This window comes from Engraulis encrasicolus, chromosome 12 (genome assembly GCF_034702125.1).
Source record: "Engraulis encrasicolus isolate BLACKSEA-1 chromosome 12, IST_EnEncr_1.0, whole genome shotgun sequence".
Lineage (NCBI taxonomy): Eukaryota > Metazoa > Chordata > Actinopteri > Clupeiformes > Engraulidae > Engraulis > Engraulis encrasicolus.
In genome coordinates this window covers 18,345,862-18,365,767 of record NC_085868.1, presented here as the reverse complement: position 1 = coordinate 18,365,767, position 19,906 = coordinate 18,345,862, and the positions used below count along the sequence as shown (strand labels likewise).

At 45.1% G+C, this 19,906-nt stretch overlaps 1 pseudogene; it reads right to left on the bottom strand.

Annotated features, from left to right (window-relative positions):
• Positions 1–996: 996 nt before the first annotated feature.
• Positions 997–19,906, bottom strand: part of LOC134460381 (low-density lipoprotein receptor-related protein 1B-like) — a 372,315-nt pseudogene continuing 353,405 nt past the window's right edge.

Below are 19,906 nucleotides of genomic sequence, written 5' to 3'. Positions count from 1 at the left end.
TCTGCGACTATTCACGACCAGAGCTGACGAGAGACGTACTCTGACTGATCCTAGCAGAGACATCTACGGTCACACACCTCAAAACCCCCCACCGCCGTCCAACATGTTAATTGAAGGTGCCCAAATTCGTAAGGATGAGCGCAGTCATTTCCTTTACCCCATGTACACATGCCGCTTTTCCACCACCTTAAATGCAATAAATAACAGGTGTCTGCAACAATCCTAACATAACTTTAAACACATCGACATCTGAAGTCAGACTTAAAACTACAAAACAAATGGCGTAGTGCCGTAAAGTCGATTGTCACGTGTCATGTCATTGCTATAGTTGAAATAAGGGTCATTTTCACGAATCTAACACTTGACAAGATGCAAACGTGTCGGCAAATGCTTTCACTTACTCATATCTATCGAACGCGACTCCATTGTTTCCAGGGAAAAAATCACACGGGCAGATAGTTCTATGAGAAGTGTACAGCCCCATTGGCACCCATTCATTATTTACTTGGCTGCGATAACATAGCTGCAGTGCCACTCCTGGCCACACCAGCTAGTGGTCGTTCTTGTACAATATTCCATTTTCTTTGTTATTGCCTTTCTGTGGCATTTGGAGACGGCTTGCATGAGATGTGCCTCCCACCGAAGGTCTCCTAAAGGAGCATTCATCTGACAGCACATGGATACAGGAAATGCACGGGCTTGAAGTATCTTATTCCAATATAAGATGTTTGGTTCAGCTACTGATTGTGTTAGAAGGAAAATGTGACATAGATTTTAGCTGAGATAAGAGAGAGAGTTGCGGTGAGGGGAGATATAACTGCTTAATTGCCAAATTAAAATAGCCGGATTCAGAAACAAAAAAAACCCTGCCAGAGTTTCCCTCCAACAAAGGTGACTTCACTGCTTCAGCTGCTCTATCTGTCTTGAATAATAATAATAATAATTATATCAGCTGATTCAGAGCTGGTTGGATAACACTTGTGGCAGAGTTTTCACTTACTCCACCTGTGATTGACACCTCTGGAAGACGTAACTGACTTCTGACAAATTAAAAAAGAAACAACAACAACTGGAGGCGATCCTGCCATTGGTGCAGCTGAGGGAGGCGGGGCAGGGGGAGGGGCAAAACCAGAACGGGAGGGGCTTGGGTGAGCCGACGTGTGTTCGATGTGTGTATGTATTACCCAATTAGGGAAACTGGATGTGTTTTGTGCTTGATTGTATTCCCAGAGGGAAACAGGGGGGGTCGGTCTGGGTGAGCTCATGTGGTGATGGCGTATTGGTAAGGGACCTTGAGTAGTTACCCCATTGGTGGTGGTTACTTGTGTGGGATTAGGCCTTTTCAGGGGCCTCAATTTTCTCAGACCCATGGGCGTCTTTCAGTGTTCGAGTATACTGATGACGTGACTGGTGTCTCATTGTGTCGAGGTGTTCACTGTGGGAGTCCATTTTCAAATTTGTTATATTTGTGTTAGTGGTGCCTGAGGAGAGCAATGACTCAGTGTGGTATTGATGACTCATAACCCATTGCAGCATGTGTGTGTGTGTGTGTGTGTGTGTGGGTGGATGTGTTATACATGATACATGCTTAAGTGCCAGTCCTATACGCACTGCACAGCACACCACATGCATCAGCGCTCATGATTTAATGAACGGTTTTCCATACATGTCATGCACGCAAGAACATGGGAGCGCACACACACACACACACGTGTGCTTACGAGACACATGCAGCTGAACACGCCACAGGCAGTTCAATATTTCATACCACTTCACCGTCGTTATCAATAAGTCACACACTGGAAGCAGCATGCAAAAATACACACACACAACCGTCGGTGTACACTCAAATTGCATGCAATTATTTCTTCCCGCTCTCTCACTCCTTCAGTTTGTGGTCTTCCTGGAGGAACCCGTCACTCAGTCAGCAATCACCTTAGTCAAGGTGTGTGTGTGTGAAAATTGTGATAATGTTTGTGAAAAGTGTGATATGCTCTCAACGGTGAGAGGCATTACGCGAATCATTGTCCAATATGCATGAATGTGTGTGAGCTGTAGGATTATTTTTTTGCCTTTATTTGATAGGACAGTGTGAGAAGTGGACAGGAAGTGAATTGGGAGAGAAAAGGGGAGGGGTCGACAAACGACCCGGGCCGATAATCGAACCCGGGTCAGCCGCATGGCAGCCGAGTGCCCTACCGGTTGGCCACGGCATGGCGAACTGTAGGATTCTAACACGAGTATTTGCGGTAGACCCAAGTCTTGAACTTGCCACCTCTCTTGCGGGGGCCAAAGCTAAAATCTTTGTTTAGTTGATAGTGTGACTTTATGTTCTCTATAAGTTGTAGTAAGGGAGGTTTGTAAACACGTACTAATGGTGCATTCCAGACCCAATCCAAACTAGTAGGAGATCACACTTCTCCTACCTGCTTATTTCAGCTCCTGTTCCAGGCAGTTGAAGTGGGAGTTCTACAACCATAGCAACGGCCGCGTTTTAACTAACTTTAGTGAGGTGTTTTGATACGAGCCAAATGAACCACACTACAGTAGCAATTATTTCTGGCGTATGTTACATTTATTTTGACACAATATCATGCTTTAACACGAAGACGTTGAGTTAAAATGACTGTGTCTAGAACCACACACAAGAGAGATAAAGTTTCACGGATTTATTGACATTTTACATGAAGGCTCCATGGGCACCGCCATCCTCCTCATCATCATTCAATTCTGTTGAGGTGGGAGTACAGCGAGGTTCCCCCAGTTCACCAGAAGGAGGCCCCACTTTGACTGGCATTTTTCCTAGTAGGAGGTGGGAGAAGTCCTACTAGTTTGGATTGGGTCTGGAATGCACCATAACATGTATCATTTCAACAAAACCCAGAGGGCATATGTAATAGCACTTATATGAATGTGTATATGTGTATGTGTGTGTGTACAAATGTGTGTACGTGTATGTGTGTGAACTCACTTGCATGACACATCCCCCGAGTCATGGTCGACTATGCAGGGTGCTCCCTGGCATTGTTGGCATCGGTCGAGCTCACAGCGAAGGCCCTCGTACTGGGTGGGGCAAACACACTCAACGTGGCCCGTGCTGGACAGCGTACATGCCTTGGAGTGGACACAGCAGTGGTGGCAGATGTCTGTCCAGGAAAACACACACACACAGACAGATAGACAGACAGACAGACACACACACAGACAGATAGACAGACATACACACACATACAGAGAGAGAGAGAGAGAGAGAGAGAGAGAGAGAGACAGACAAAGAGAGACAGAAAGAGAGATACACACACACAGGCACAGACACACACACACACATATACACACACGCACACACACACACATATTCAAGGTGAATCTGTGCCCATACAGCAAGAGTCCGTAACCAAACGTAGTCAGACTTTGCATCTGTTTACGGTGACGCATACAAAGAGAAAACCATGTTTGCACATATGGTTGCGAAGCTCTAAAATCTCAAAACCTAAACTTGAAACCGGTGAGACGAAGTGCATTTAAAGTTTGGTCATGGCATCACGTCATGATGGCATGCTGAAGAAAGTACAACTCATATTTTCTCCATTATCAAACAAAATACTTTGTTGGATCACACTACTGTTCGTACCAGTGAAATACTGCATCTACAATTGATAACCCATAACGATAGACATGACGTTTCCTGCATTGGGCGAATAGCCGACTGTTGACTTCGTCAATCAGTCTGGCAAAAGCCATGAGGAATTTGTCTCTGTGGACGATGGGAGATGGTCTGATCTTACTCTATCATTGAAATTAATTGAAGTTCCAAACTCAAATGAAAACCCATATTGTGCTTTATTGGCATGCCTGTTACGTTATAGCGTCGCAAAAGCATACAAATAACAAAACGAAACGTGTGAATATAGTTACCTTAACCATTTAGCATATGCAGCCATAGTCAATGGTGTCAGTTCTATTCAAAATAACTGCAATCATTGCCTCTCCACCCCTCTCTCTTCTCTGATTAGAGGCACCTATCTTGTACGTTTTCTGGGTACAGATTCCATGCTGTCTTTCAGATCGGAACGATTGTGCAAAGCAGCATGGGATTTCCCAGGCTAAACAATTCCAGTGACACAGGCCAATTGGAAACCATGTGGAAAATTATGTAACTTATTTTCCAATACCTCCTACAATTCAACATGGACATGAATATAAATATAACAAACACGAGAAAGCAATGAACATAAAGAAAAAAAATATTAAAGCTCATGTTTACAGTATCAGTGCTTTATATTACATTATAAAAACCTTTGAAATATTATATTGATATGACAAAAGTTACTACATTAACAAAATAAATCCCATATTCTCCCCATCAGTTCTCCTACAGGAGGTCCTTATTATGAGAGCGTGTACTGTACGTCATGCAGTTGACATGACAGCAAGGACGAGCTGATTGGCAGCGTGAGAGCATGTTGGAGCGTGCTCCTTTCTGACACTCTGACACAGTTATGTCTGTCACTCGTCGCTGAGGTCAACTGTCATCTCCCCCCACTGTGTGTGTGTGTGTGTGTGTGTGTGTGTGTGTGTGTGTGTGTGTGTGTGTGTGTGTGTGTGTGTGTGTGTGTGTGTGTGTGTGTGTGTGTGTGTGTGTGTGCATGTTTCAGACCATTTTTTTCCTCCATTTCACCACCTCCCTACCCAACCCTACACCCACCCCCCCCTCCCTTGGTCACATATAGGCAGAATCTACGCAACCTGTCACGCACTAGCTTTGCATCAGTGGTGGCAGATGCCTTGCCCTCAGCAAGCGTGCTCTCCTCACTCGATGTTGACACTGCTACAGATTCGCTTAGCTCCACACTGACCTCCTGCCTCGACAACCTGTGCCCACTAGTCACTAAACCTGCAAGACCTTCACAACCGCGACCATGGCTGACAGAGACCATCCGAGCTCTACGTACCACCCTCAGAGCGGCAGAAAGGAAATGGCGCAAAACCCGCAACCCATCTGATCTCGAAAAACTTAGATCTCTACTAGCCTCCTTCTCCGCCTCTGTAACAGCTGCCAAGACGACCTACTACAACGACAAGATCAGCAACACTACAGACCCACGTAAGTTGTTCTCTACATTCAAGTCACTGCTCAACCCTCACCCCCCTCCTCCGCCCACAGACCTGAACCCAGACAACTTTGCCACCTTCTTCACGGAAAGGAGGCAAATATTAGCAAGCAATTCTGTGAGCCGCCCTCCCGTCCAGAAGACACCCCCCTGGAAAACACGGCGACTCCTGCAACACTTCATGAATTCACTCTCTGAAGAAGACGTTTCCAAACTCATCACAAGAAGCCGTCCCACCACCTGCCTACTAGACCCAGTGCCCACAAACCTTCTTCAAGACATTGCCCAAACAGTGGTCCCAGCAATCACATCCATCATGAACTCCTCACTCTCCTCCGGCACTGTCCCCTCCGCCTTCAAACAAGCAAGGGTGACACCACTACTGAAGAAGCCTACACTGAACCCTGCTCATGTCGAAAACTACAGACCTGTCTCACTGCTTCCCTTCCTATCCAAGACGCTAGAAAGGGCAGTTGCAAAACAGGTCACCAACTTCCTAAACCAGAACGGATTACTGGACCCAAAACAATCTGGTTTCAGAAGTGGACATTCAACTGAAACTGCGTTACTCTCAGTGACTGAAGCTCTAAGGACTGCAAGAACGGAAGGACTATCCTCGGTCCTCATACTACTAGACCTGTCTGCAGCCTTTGACACAGTCAACCACAAGATCCTCCTGAGGATACTCAGAGCCATGGGAATCACAGGCGTTGTCCACTCATGGTTCAACTCCTACCTCTCTGGACGCACCTTCAGTGTGTCATGGCAAGGGAAGTTGTCTACGACTCACACCCTCTCCACAGGCGTACCCCAAGGATCAGTGCTGGGACCCCTTCTGTTTGCAATATACACCTCCTCCCTGGGACGTGTCATTCAAACACATGGGTTCTCCTACCACTGCTATGCTGATGACACCCAGATGTACCTGTCGTTCCGTCCAGAGGACACCACGGTTTCGGAACGCATCTCTGCCTGCCTCACAGACTTGTCAACATGGATGAAGGACCACCACCTACAGCTGAACCTGGCCAAGACAGAGCTCCTGGTGATCCCAGCTAAAGAGTCGCTCAGTCACAACATCAACCTCAAGGTAGGCTCCACCATCGTGACCCCAAACAAAGTCGCCAAAAACCTCGGCGTCATGATTGATGATGAGCTGTCATGCTCCAACTACATCAACTCGGTCACCCGGACCTGTCGAATCCAGATGTCCAACGTACGGAATATCAGACCTGTGCTGACACAATATTCTACACAACGACTGGTCCAGGCCACGGTCCTGTCCCGCGTTGACTACTGCAACTCACTCATGACAGGTCTACCTGCTTGTGCGCTAAAGCCTCTGCAGATGATCCAGAATGCGGCGCCACGGTTGATTTTCAATCAACCCAAAAGGACCCATGTTACTCCTCTATTTATTGAGTTGCACTGGTTACCGATCGCCGCCCGGATCAAGCACAAGGCATTGACCCTTGCCTACAAAACCATCACAGGAACGGCCCCAGCTTATCTGAAGGACCTACTAACGCCTTATGTTACTGGAAGAGAACTGCGCTCATCCAGCACAAGCCGTCTGGCTCTGCCATCCAGTCGCTCTAGGTACTCCCAGTCAAGATTGTTCTCCGTTGTGGTACCAAAGTGGTGGAACAGTCTCCCAGAGGCAGCAAGACTGAGCACATCTCTTGCAGCTTTCAAGAAACAACTAAAGACATTCCTCTTTCGAGAGAATCTACTAGACTAATGCTTGAACTGGCCTTGCCCCAGGGCAGACTCCTGACATGATGTTTAGTTTAGTTTAGTTTAGTTTGTGAGTGTGTGTTTGTGTGTGTGTGTACTCGTTATTTACTCTTTATATTTAAAAAAAAACAACAAAAAAACCAACTAACCCCTCTTTGCAACTGCACTTGTTGTTCTGTATATCTCCTGTGCACTTTGTATTTGCTTGTGATGTTGGCTTGATTATGTCCTCTTTTGAAAGTCGCTTTGGTTATAAAGCGTCTGCCAAATGCAATGTAATGTAATGTAATGTAATGTGTGTACGTGCCTTTGTGTGTGTGCATGCGTGTGTATGTACGTGCTTGTGTGTGTGTGTGTGTGTGTGTGTGTGTGTGTGTGTGTGTGTGTGTGTGTGTGTGTGTGTGTGTGTGTGTGTGTGTGTGTGTGTGTGTGTGTGTGTGTGCATGTGTACGTATATGCGTGTGTGTGTGTGTGTGTGTTTGTGCCCATCATTCCAACACAAAATGAAGGTGGCAAATTGAAATTACAAGCCTTAAGTGACGGAGGTGTTCCCACAAGGTTCGTCCCCCTCGGGGATGCGAACCTGCCACCTCGTCAACTACATCGGTTCGGGAATGGGAGGCGCTGTACTGTATGAGCGTGCTGAGCTAAAGGGCCGGTCCTAGCTCAACGCTACCGCACTGTATTACTTCGTGAGGGAGGTTTACTAACGTTCCACGCCACACTCTGCTAGTTGGTCTCCGTTATACTTATTACTGCAGCATGAGCTAATGATATTGCAACATCTATTCTTGACTGCACCACAATAGATTGCAAGGTCCAGCTAGGAAGACCATGGAAGTCTCATGGAACACACATGGCCCCCATCTCAATGCCCAGTGTTCTAGCCTTGCTAGGACATGAAACGCCCTGTGATTGGATACTCCAGAGTTCACCAAAGAGTATCCAATAACTGGGCGTTTCACATCCTAGCAAGGCTAGGACACTGGGCATTGAGAAAGCGAACATATTCTGAAGTCCAAAAGGGGGTTTGCTGCAGAAAATGCTTGGGAACACCTGGAGTAGATGATGGACATGTACTAACTATTGTCTGATAAGGAGAACCTGCATAAAAATAACTCCAAAGTCCAAGGCTCTCCAATAATCATCACCACTGATGCACTACACCACACGGGTAGCCTGTTGCTAATTTACATTACACTACACTGATTACGATGCTTTTCCTGTTTGCTGCTAGTCCGTTTTTGGCTGTTGGACACACTAATTAAGTGTGTGTGTGTGTGTGTGTGTGTGTGTGTGTGTGTGTGTGTGTTGGAAGAGTCCTTAATGAGTATGATTGCTATTGCCTGCAGGCCCCCACCGGCCAACAACTCGTGCCTGTTGTAGGAGAACGACAATGGGGAATGACACACACACACACGCCGCACACACACACACACACAAACATGCACGCCGCACACTCACACGCACCGCACACACACACACACACAAACGCATACGCACACTCACACTACACACTCTCTCTCTCTCTCTCATACACACACACACACACACACACACACACACACACACACACACACACACACACACACACACACACACACACACACACACACACACACACACACACACACTACATACTCAAACATGTAGGAAAAAAAATACAAAACAATCCAGCATGCTCGCCACCCTGTGTTTCTGTGACTGCCTGCCTACTTACACTTTCTTGAAAATTCAAGCCTCAAAACGCTTTCTAAATGCACATGCAGACACATACAAATTCCCACATTCAGACACCAGCTCTGGAGGCTACCATACAGCACCAATTGTCGGGGGTTTACATGAGAAAGTCCACACACATGCACGCACGCACGCACGCACGCACGCACGCACGCACGCACGCACGCACGCACGCACGCACGCACGCACTTAAATGGGGTTTGCTTTAACTACTGTTTACGTGCTTCGAGATATATTTAGAAACCTATATATCACCAGGATTGGCCCACTCAATTGCACACACACAGAGTGTTTAGTTAGTGAAACAAGTGGATGAATTTCAAAGTAATCTCTATGGAGTACACCTTCTGTGTCAAAAATGTAAGGATGTCAGGATTTGTACAGGAAGGTGTTACATCCTGCTGGGCATTGCTGCCTGTCGCACCTCCTCCGGTGCCCATGGGTCAGCTGCAGGGTCATCAGTCGGGAACCACCGTTTCATCAACGTTTCGCCCCTTTAATCCCGAAACGTCTACGGTGGCGGGGCAGTGACAGGGACGTCTCCCTGTCACCCCCTGCAGCTGATAGATGTTATCCCTGCGGCTGTTTTCTGGGGGTTAGTTGTTATTCCCCCAGCTCCTGTCCTTCCTCCGCAGCAAGAGCCAAAAGCTACCTTTTTCTGCCTCCTCTGCCAGCTCCTTAGTTGCCTTCTTTAGCCTTCCTCCAGTGACTCCCACATCCTTCAGAAGGCGTATGGTTGACAGCCCCAAAAAGCCTCGGCATCCAACTTCGACTGGATATATGGAAGTCTTCCAGCCCGCCTCCCGGCACTCCGCAGCCAGTTCGGTGTACTTGGCCTTTTTCCGTTCAAAGGCTGCCTCAATCCCTTCCTCCGATGGTACAGTGAGCTCTATAAGAGCTACCGCTCTTGCCTTTGCAGACCAAGCCACTATGTCTGGCCGGAGAGATGTGGTGGTGATCTCTGTGGGAAAGTGAAGCTTTCTATCCAACTCAACCTTCATGCTCCACTCCTGGCCGGGAGTGAAGGGCCTTGTTGTTTCTTTCTGCCTGATGCTTCGAATTCCTCCTTCCGCAATAAAGATGGTAGAGTCCTCTGCAGGCGATGGTATTCTGCTACCCTGTCTGCACTCCTCCAGCACCTCGGCTAGCTTTCTCAGGACCTGGTCATGGCGCCATCTGTAGCGGCCCTGAGAGAGTGCGATTTTGCAGCCTGACAAGATGTGCTGGAGGCTTGCGCTGGGAGCACTGCAGAGTGCACAACATTCCTCATTTCCGAACCACTGGCTGAGGTTCCGAGGACAGGGAAGCGTGTCATACTTTGAGCGGATAAGGAAGCTGAGTCTTGACTGTGGGATCTTCCATATGTCTGACCAACTGATGTTTCTGTTTGAGATTCCCTCCCAGGTTGTCTAGCGGTCTTCCTCCATCCTTGTCACCTCCGCCACCACCATCTCCTTTCCTTGCGGTGGGCCTTGGACCAGAAGCGTGGTGCATCTCCCCATCCTAGGCCTGCTCTTCCTACCTGGACTCTTCCCATGATTTCCTTGTGTTGCAGCCAGGGATTAAAATTAACTTTTTTCACAACCGTCCCGGAACCGTCCCGAAAATTATTGTGAACCGTCCCGAAACGTCCCGAAAATGTTGATATTTTTCTAGGGTGACCATTCTGCGGCAGTGAAAAGACTGACATATTTTTGGACGGGGGGTTTGGGGGTTTCTCCCCCAAGAAAATGTGTGTTTTTTAGATGCTATTTCATGCATTTTAAAGCATTTTAATCAACCAGTGTCTGGCTTAATGCTGTCGGACAAGGCACTGAAAAGATGGACGGTCCATCCTAAAGACAAATGTCTGGCCACTGGTTACTGTAGGCCTATTATATTGAAACATGGTTAAAGAAATAGGCTTATCACTGACTGGAGGTGTAGGCTACTGGTGCTTTTTGGCATACTGTCAGCAACTTGTTGGGCATTAAACCAAACACCTAGCAGTGATGCCTGCCTGGGTCAGAGGGGCACATGTTTTCAAGAGAGAAAAAAATAAATGGCATTGGACTTGGTACCATAGCTTCACAATGAGGCATAAAATTCCATAATGTAAAGAATTTTTACCCTTTGATAGGCCAAGGCTACATAACGTTGTTCTATCCATCATGCAAGTCTAGGCTTACATTTATTTAGAAATTAAAAAAATAAATAGTTTGGAAGCCAACAAAACACATTTCCTGTAGGCTGAATAACAAGTGTAGCCTAAGTTTGATTTACTTTGACAATAGTGTGCCGCTCAGTTTGCAACATCCATGTTGTGACAGATGAGCGCAGAGTGCGCACTATCGCCAAAGTCTCCTCCCGTCACCATGACCAAGGGAATGAACAGCCAGGCTACAAGTGATACATTTGTAGGCTACACCCAACGAATCCATTTCTCCTCACAAAGATAGCGATTGATCATTTGTTAACATAGGCTATATGCCAAGAGGGATTTAACAGGTTGCAGAGCGTTGTTTAAGAGTTAGGCTATTTGATCATCCAACTTCTCCCTCTCCCTCTCTCTCCCAGTGTCGCCAACCGTCACACGGGCCGGCGCCCGACAGGCACACACCTCCCGCTCTCTCTCTATCTCCCATCTTCAAGCTGTCTTTCAAGAATGTTTCAATGATTCATAAAGCCTTTTGACTAGACATCCCCGAATGATGACTACACGCGCAGTTTGGCTAGCAGTCGATGTGAAGTGTTTCTTCGCGCATAGTTGATTCGAGTAGACTTGATCATGGACATTTCCACGTCGTTAAAACAACATGCAATGAGGAGGAGCTGGTGAAACGGTCTACATAAGTTATGAATTTTTAGAGGACGACCACTAGATAGCCTAAGCCACGGAAACGCCGCTCCATGTTGCATTTTTTTAAAGAATGAAGGGGCGAAATCCTAATCACCGTGCCGTTCTTAGTTTTAGTAACACAGGTGCATGCAAGATGCTCGTGTAACGGAGGCCAACTAGCAGAGTCTACTACAGCCTTGTGTGAAAGCAAGAAAAGCAGGCTACTTGTAATATTTTCTCGCCCATGCTTTCGCGTGATGCTGAGTCGTAAGCAAACAGTGCAGCCCAACATTCGGCAACAATTAAAGCAATTCTCTCAATCGTAAAACGACACACACGCGAGGTCGCCAGCAGCCAGTCCCATTCCTTTCACATCCTAAATGTTATGTTCCGACCAAGCACCACTCTGATTTAGCCTACAAATGTAGCCTATGGAAACTTTTTTTAATGCAAACTTTTTTTTTTTTTTTTTTAAATGCAGTCAGCCGAAATTCTCGTCGTCCCGAGGTCGTCCCAAAATAAATATCTTATCGTCCCGATGGCAATTCAATACGGCCCCGGGACGACGGGACGACGCTAATTTTAATCCCTGGTTGCAGCCGACTGACATAGTGTGGTATGAGATGTCATTCCGTAGGATTTTGATGCTAAAATTGATTTTATTGCTTCATTTGCTTCATTTGGGGTCCTACTATTGAAAAATGATGGGTTTCGAATTTTCTGACCCCGTTATACCCCTCCTCTAGGGGGCGCTTTCTGGCCCTAGCCAGTATAGCTACCGAACCCATATATCTACTAATAATTATCACATTTCCACAATCTTGGTGTCAATTAGAGGGTTATTGATGATGCTGAGTCCATTTATGACAGTTTCATTATGGTCAGAAGTTGCTATTACACATATTTTGGAGATTTAAAGGCTATTTTGTCCACATACAAGCCTCGTGTGGGGGATATAACTACTATGGCATCAGTCACATTGGATCTGTGCACATAATATAACTAATAAAGATTTCAATTCTATTAGGATCAGTACTGTGAGAAAATGATAGGTTTCAAGTTTTATGACCCCTTTATGCCCCCCCTCTAGGGGGCGCTTTGTCACCTCGGCCAAGATACATAGTGCAACCATAAATGCAGCAATAAAGATCCTATTTTCACAATAATGGTATCAAATTAGGGGTTATGGAGGATCCTGAATCCATTTATGACAGTTCTACTGTGATCAGAAGTTGTTATGACTCATTTTCAGGTTGAGGCCACCTGTTAAACAAAACCGTTTAACAGAAGATAATAACTGTCTAAATGTGTGTGTACACCAAAGGTGACCAATGCTACCAGAGCAACTGAAGTCATTATTTCTCTATGGATGCTTATATTGGCACTGACTATCAAAGAATAATTGGACTCGAAAACACTATTAGAACAAGGTGTTCTGCAAAACATGAACGAGGCTGGCGAGTTTTGTTCACCTGATTTTTTTTTTTTAAACAATTACAACTGTAATTTACAAACTTAAACTTCTAGAAAAACCCCACTGGACAGAACACATTCCATGGCACAGTGGTTGTAATGCAAATCAAAGAGATAAATATTTACACTAGATGCTGTCAACCAACTCCTTGTCATCCCGGAGGAGCTCTTGTCCCCATATCTCAGGTTTGATGTAAAACACTTGCAGCAACCAATCATCAGGACCAGGCCAGTTCGATTTACAACTTTCAAACAGAGACACGTGGACTACACTATCCAAAGCCTTCACTCATACATGGACACTTGCCAATTAGTTAGCAACAGATCCAACCAACACCACAGAAAGTGAGAAAGGCACACAAATAAGAATGAGCAGCAGCAGCTAGGCACATAAGAGGAAACTGACCATGATGCTCTCATTCTGTCCATAAATGAACAAACTACCAAAAATCCCAAGAAATTGGTTGTATGAAGTCATCCATACTTGCTCCACCAAATCTCCACTGATATCCCAGCCATTTGAGACTCATAGAGGAGAACTCTTTAGGAGTCACCTTTGCTCTTGCATGCTCTTGAGATTCAGCGGTCACTGGGCAATGGTGACTGGATTCTGAGAGCAGGTGTTTTGCACATAGGTATGCAGTGTTTGCTGCACTGTTTGCTCTTGGGGGAAAACAATTGATGGAAGAGGCATTGTATGCTCCATTGAAAGTGGTTCATGCTCTTCAGCAGCTCTCCGTGGAATCTTTGGTGGGAAAGCACACATCTGGGCCCATTGCCAGTGTTGGGAATAACGGCGTTTAAATAAACGGCGTTACTAACGCCGTTACTTTTTTCAGTAACGGATAATCTAACTAATTATTCTTACTGTCAGTATAACGCCGTTACAATTTCATACACTCCGTTACTGCACGTTACTGTTTGGGTAGCCTATGCGTCGTCACCGTGCGTTCTATTACCAAAACCTCTCCATATGGTCATATGGCCACGTTCGCCGCTGCCATCCACCCAGTAGAAGTCAGAAAGAGGGACAGAATGAGTGTGTGTGTGTGCTGCTTGGTGAACAGTGTTTGTCTGATCCCAGGATTGTTGCGTTTGCGTCCGGATAGGTGGCTACCCGCATCACCGGGGGCTGAATGGAGGGAGCGCAAGCTAACATTACCAGAACCACTCTCACCCCTAATTCCTCCACCAATAGGACTACCTGTATGGACACTACGACTGCATTCGCCACTACCGCCGACTCACTTGAGATCGGATAAAGTCACCGAATGAGTTTCAATGTGTGTGTGTGCTTAGAGAACATCCTTGCTTCGCATGTCGGCATCACTGCCTTCGGAAGTTTCGCCGCGGTAAACAAAGAGTACTCGTCCGATCATTATCCTCCTCGTGACATAAAAACTGTCCTTCAGAGTCAGAATAGGCAAATAACATGCTCAGAACTTCATCATGATTCAACTTCTCACTAACCACGATGAAATAGCTCGCTGATAGTTCGCTGATAACAACACAAACTCTACTCGTACGCTTCGAGATAAAGACGCAAAGTGGCTACTTCCGCATTTTGTGGTCGCGTCACAGGTCGCGTCTTTTACTGCTTCACGACTCTGTGAACTACAAAATGACGTAATCGTAGTCTTGTCAGAGACAGTTTAGATAGAAAATCTCTGGTCTTGTTTGAAAGGATAGCATTTAGTAATAATTAAAATGTAAATACTACATTTAGTAGTAATTTAAAGTTGGATTTAACATGCACATTTTCAGTTGAATTTAAATAAGCCTATTAAAATGTGTTATTTTCTTTTATAAAAATATATATATATATAGGCTATATATTGTCCATCCAGTGGCTTTGGTTTATTATGTTGCAATAAATTGTTGTTTGTATCGTTACCTGTCTTTACCGTCCTTCTCTATGTGGTTTATGAAACATGGTCGGGGGGGCGAGTAACGCAATAGTTACTTTTACTGGTAACTAGTTACTTTGATACCGGAGTAACTCAGGAAGTAACTCAGTTACTTTTTTGGAGAAGTAACTAGTAACTAGTAACTAGTTACTTTTTCAAAGTAACTTGCCCAACACTGGCCCTTGCATATCACATCCCAACTAGCCTGGCTATTATTGTGATGAGATTTGATGCCATTTCCTTTGATGCAATGTCCTGCTCAGTCCAGTTGCATTGCAATTGCAGAGTAACATCTAGGCCTTTTATTTGGAAAATACCCAACCTCTTCAATCAGGAGAAGACACTAGAGTTTGCTCAGTTTCTTGTACAACACCTATAAGAGCAAGTGGAGAGTCTTCAACATATCATTAGTGCTTGTTGTCCAGTGGACTGGGAAGGTTATCTGGCTGTCATGAGGAACCTTATCAAGTACTTCTTTGCATATGATCTCCTGAATTATGCTCGCCTCATGGCAGTCCATCTTGCTCAGATTAATGCTCTGAAACAAGATGATCCTATGTTCTACAGTAAGGTGATTTTGTTGCGGCCAAATCAGAGGTTCCCTTCAGTCATTCGTTCACAGATCAAAACCTAGAGTAGGAAGCTCAAGTGTCATGGTGGGAAAGTAGGACTGAGTGAAGATGCCACTGCCTTTGTCTTGTCACCACAACACCACATCTTGCTCATATTGTGATGCAGTAATTGTACCGCTCCCCTCAATCCAGCAAGTCTGTGCATTCTGAACACTCCCAGCTTAGGTGACATGTTGCCATCAGATCAAGGGCAAAAGCTGTGAAGATGAATAATTCAATTAAGCTCTACTGCACTGGCAATTCATTTGCACTTCAGTCTCCTCTTCAGAGAAAGGTCCGAAATAGTTTGAACATTTCATTCAGGAGAGACTCCAGAGATACTTTACTTCCTTATTACACATGGAAGCAGGCTTGTGAGCTTGTGCCTAAACTAGAGGAGACAATTGAAAATTACAGCATAAAATGTTATTTGTACCATGCTCCATGTGCACTATAGATGTACCTCTCTATATACCAACTGCTGAGCCTCATGCATGCTGTTGAAAGAGCTACAGGTGAAATGCTGGTGTCCCTTCAAATGACTGACAGTACACAAGCTGAACCAGAGTTCTAATTGTTGATGCTATGGTTGCAACTGCGCGTTTAGTTTGATCATATCTTGAAGTGACTTATTTCCTTGTGCCAACATGCACCTGCTTAACAAGTGAAGCAGCACTCCTTAATGACCAGCACTCCTCAGTGATCAGTTGTTTTTTTAGTGTCTGCCCAATTCTTCCTTAGATAGAAAGAAGTGGTGTGGTTTTCAAGGAAGGGATTTATGTTCAAGCAGGCTGGTTACTATTCATGTTCATGCAATTTTTTATGAATTAGTTGATATTACCATTACAGCACATGATCTTTTTCACTTCGAAACTGTTACTTCAAAAATGGGGCCTTTAACTCCAACCAAAAAGGCACTATATTAAACACAGCTACTGTTGTTGTTCACATACAAATTACACAGTTGGTCAGCATCAACTTCCTGAAAGCACACAACCCCCTCTGGTTAGTTGATATTTAGTCTTTATTTCAAGGGGATCCTGGTATATTCATTTTTAATCGTGTTATTGACCAATCTCATCAATTAAAGAATGACAATTCTTGACCTCAACCTAAAAATGAGTCATAACAACTTCTGATCACAGTAGAACTGCTATGAATGGATTCAGGATCCTCCACAACCCCTAATTTGATACCATTATTGTGAAAATCGGATCTTTATTGCTGCATTTATGGTTGCACTATGTATCTTGGCCGAGGTGACAAAGCGCCCCCTAGAGGAGGGCCATAAAGGGTCATAAAATTTGAAACCCCTCATTTTCTCACAGTACTGACACTAATAGAATTGAAATCTTTATTATTTATATTATGTGCACAGATCCAATGAGACGGATGCCATAGTAGTCATATCCCCCACAGGAGGCTTGTAGGTGGACAAAATAGCCTTTAAATCTCCGAAATATGTGTAATAGCAACTACTGACCATAATGAAACTGTCATAAATGGAATCAGCATCATCAATAACCCTGTAATTGACACAAAGATTGTGAAAATGTGATAATTATTAGTAGATATACGAGTTCGGTAGCTATACTGGCCAGGGCCAAAAAGCGCCCCCTAGAGGAGGGGTATAACGGGGTCAGAAAATTCGAAACCCATAATTTTTCAATAGTAGGACCCCAAATGAAGCAAATGAAACAATAAAATCAATTTTAGCATCAAAATCCTACGGGAGCTGTTTTTCAGACAATTCATACCACACTAACAGCTTGGTCGACCTCTGTCTGGGCATTCCACTTGCGGCCAGTTAGGACCCTGGCATCGGCTTTCCTCACTGACTCGTCTGTGGACTCCCGAAGCTCGAGCACCAACCTGGTCTTTTCTTGCCTGTACCCCAGCTGCAGAGATTTCAATGGTAGCTGGAGCATGTTTCTCCCGAACAGGCCAGTGTCAGAGAGGCACCGTGGCAGCCCCAACCACTTTCGGATGAATGAGTTGGCTTTCCCATCCATCTTACTCATGGACAATGAGGGGATCTCGCTCATTTTCAGGGGCCACATTACTCTCTGGTAGAGAGTGAATTGGTAGCACCAGACCTTCCCCGGGAGTTGGCTTTGGTCGATCCTCGCCAGGCCATCTGAGAGCTGCTTCATGACAGCTTTCCCCATCTGCTTACCTCCCTAGGCTTTTGATGGGTTGCTCTGCGAGTAGTGGGATCTTTTCTCCTCCGATGACAAAGGTGGTGCCGTCGTTCCTGACTCCTCTCCTGAGTGACAGGCTACGGGACTTGGAGGGCTTGATCTTCATTCTTGCCCATGACATCAGCTCATCAATCCTCTTCAGCTGTCTTGATGTACATGGCGCTGTCTGAAGAAGGGTGGTGACCATGTAGCGTTCAGACCATGTAGCTCCTTAGCGGGGGACGCCTCTGGCTATGTCACAGGAATATGAGTGGACCCAGGTCACAGCTATATGCAAAAGAATATGTGCAGGCACATTTGAACTACCATATACACTCACCGGCCACTATATTAGCAACACCTGTTACAACTGCTCATTGAGGCAACCCAATGCATTTTGCATGTAGACATGGTTGAGATGATCTCATGCAGTTCAAACCGAGCATCATAATGGGGAAGAAAGGTTATTGAATGACTTTAAACATGGCATGGCTGTCAAGCTAAAAGGGCTTGATTTGAGTATTTCAGAAAATACAGATCTACTGGGATATTCACACTCAATCATCTCTAGGGTTTACAAAGAATGGTAAGAAAAAGAAAAAAATGTAGTGAGCATCGATTCTGTGGGCAAAAATGCCTTGTTGATGGTAGAGGTCAGAGGAAAATGACCAGACTGATTTGAGCTGATAAAAAGGCAACATTAAGTCCAATAACCACTCATTACAACCGAGGTATGCATAAGAGACTCTATGATTACACAGGACATCAAATCTTAAGGCAAATGGGCTATAGCAGCAGAAAACCACATTTGGTGCCACTCCTGTCAGTTAAGAACAGGAAAATGAGGCAACAATTTGGACAGGCTCACCATAAAAGACACTAGAAGATCAGAAAAATGTTGCCTGGTCTGATGAGATTTGATATCAACTGCAACACTCAGGTGGAATGGTCAGAATTTGGCGTCAACAACATGAAAACATGGGTCAACCCTGCCTTACATCAACGTTTCAGGCTGGGGATATAATGGCATAATTAGTACCAAGTTATCTTTGTTGAAATGCCACAGCCTACCCAAGTATTGCAGGCAGTTCTGAAGGCAAAAGGGGGTCCAAGCCAGCACTAGAGAGGTGTTCCTAATGAAGTGGCCGGTGAGTGTATGTTGAGAAAGAGTAAGTGTGAAATGAAACTATGAGAATTTAGTCAATTTTTTTTACATAACTATTGACTTTGGCCCGCAACTTCGTTCCAGATTTATATTTTGTCCCTTAGTCAATATGAGTTTTACACCTCTGCTCTACAATGGTGATAATTCATGTGGCTAGACCATCTAGTTGTAGACAACTGGACTTATGTTTGCTGCTTGAAAACATGAATCTATTCTACTAAGAGTCTGCTTCATCTCTGTCATAATCGAATAATAATAATCAGAATAATAATCAGAATAATCATATAAAGTCAAATAATCACAATTGAGTGGTCAAGGTGTGGCGGTAGACACCTTTAGTTTGTGGCACAGACATAAAGTTACACCCCACTGCTTTCCTTGGAAACCCGTAGTCACTGTCCACGCTACACTTCGTAATGGAACTTGTTTGACGGAATTGTGAAAAAGGCTAATTGGCCTTGGGTCAAGGTGTGTCAAGGTCTGAATTGGCGTGAGAGTCATTAAGATGGTGGTGAATGGTGATGACATCCTTAACTACACACAGGAATGTGTTAATTACGCCTAAGAAAATGTGCTAATTAGGAATAAGAAAGACTTGGTTGGTTTGAGTCAAAAAGCAGAAAAATAGAAAGACTGAAGAGAGACTAACGGCAGTCTCTGTAGTGTGAATGCCAGTAAATCGCCAACAGGACGATGGCAGCATGGCTGGATTGGCCCTAAGGCACACAGGGCATTGGCCTGGTGGACTGTTGATGTTTTTGGCCTGTTCCTCCCCTTAATGTAGTGGTATCAGTCCTCATGCTGCCACAGCTGACCTCTCTTAGTCACGTTTAAATATTCATTCTGGCTGTTGTGTTCAAAGTAGCTTACAATAGAGGATTACAAGTGTTGTCATGGGCTTCATTGTCACTGTCAATGCTTGGCGGACCGGTCTTGGCGGAAAATGCCCTGTCTGACTTTTTGTCCCAGCCCAGCCCTGGATGGCAGTAGGTGGTGGCTGGGGAGGAGACAAAAGGACAAACAGGATGAGGAAAGCCATGTGGGAGAGGTGGAAGGAAGTGGTATTTGTGTTTTTTTGTGGAGTGGTACTGTAGGTGTTGGTTTGGGGTTGGTGATGTACCCCCCTGGGAATGGGATTCCCTGGTGAAAACACAAATAGAAAGA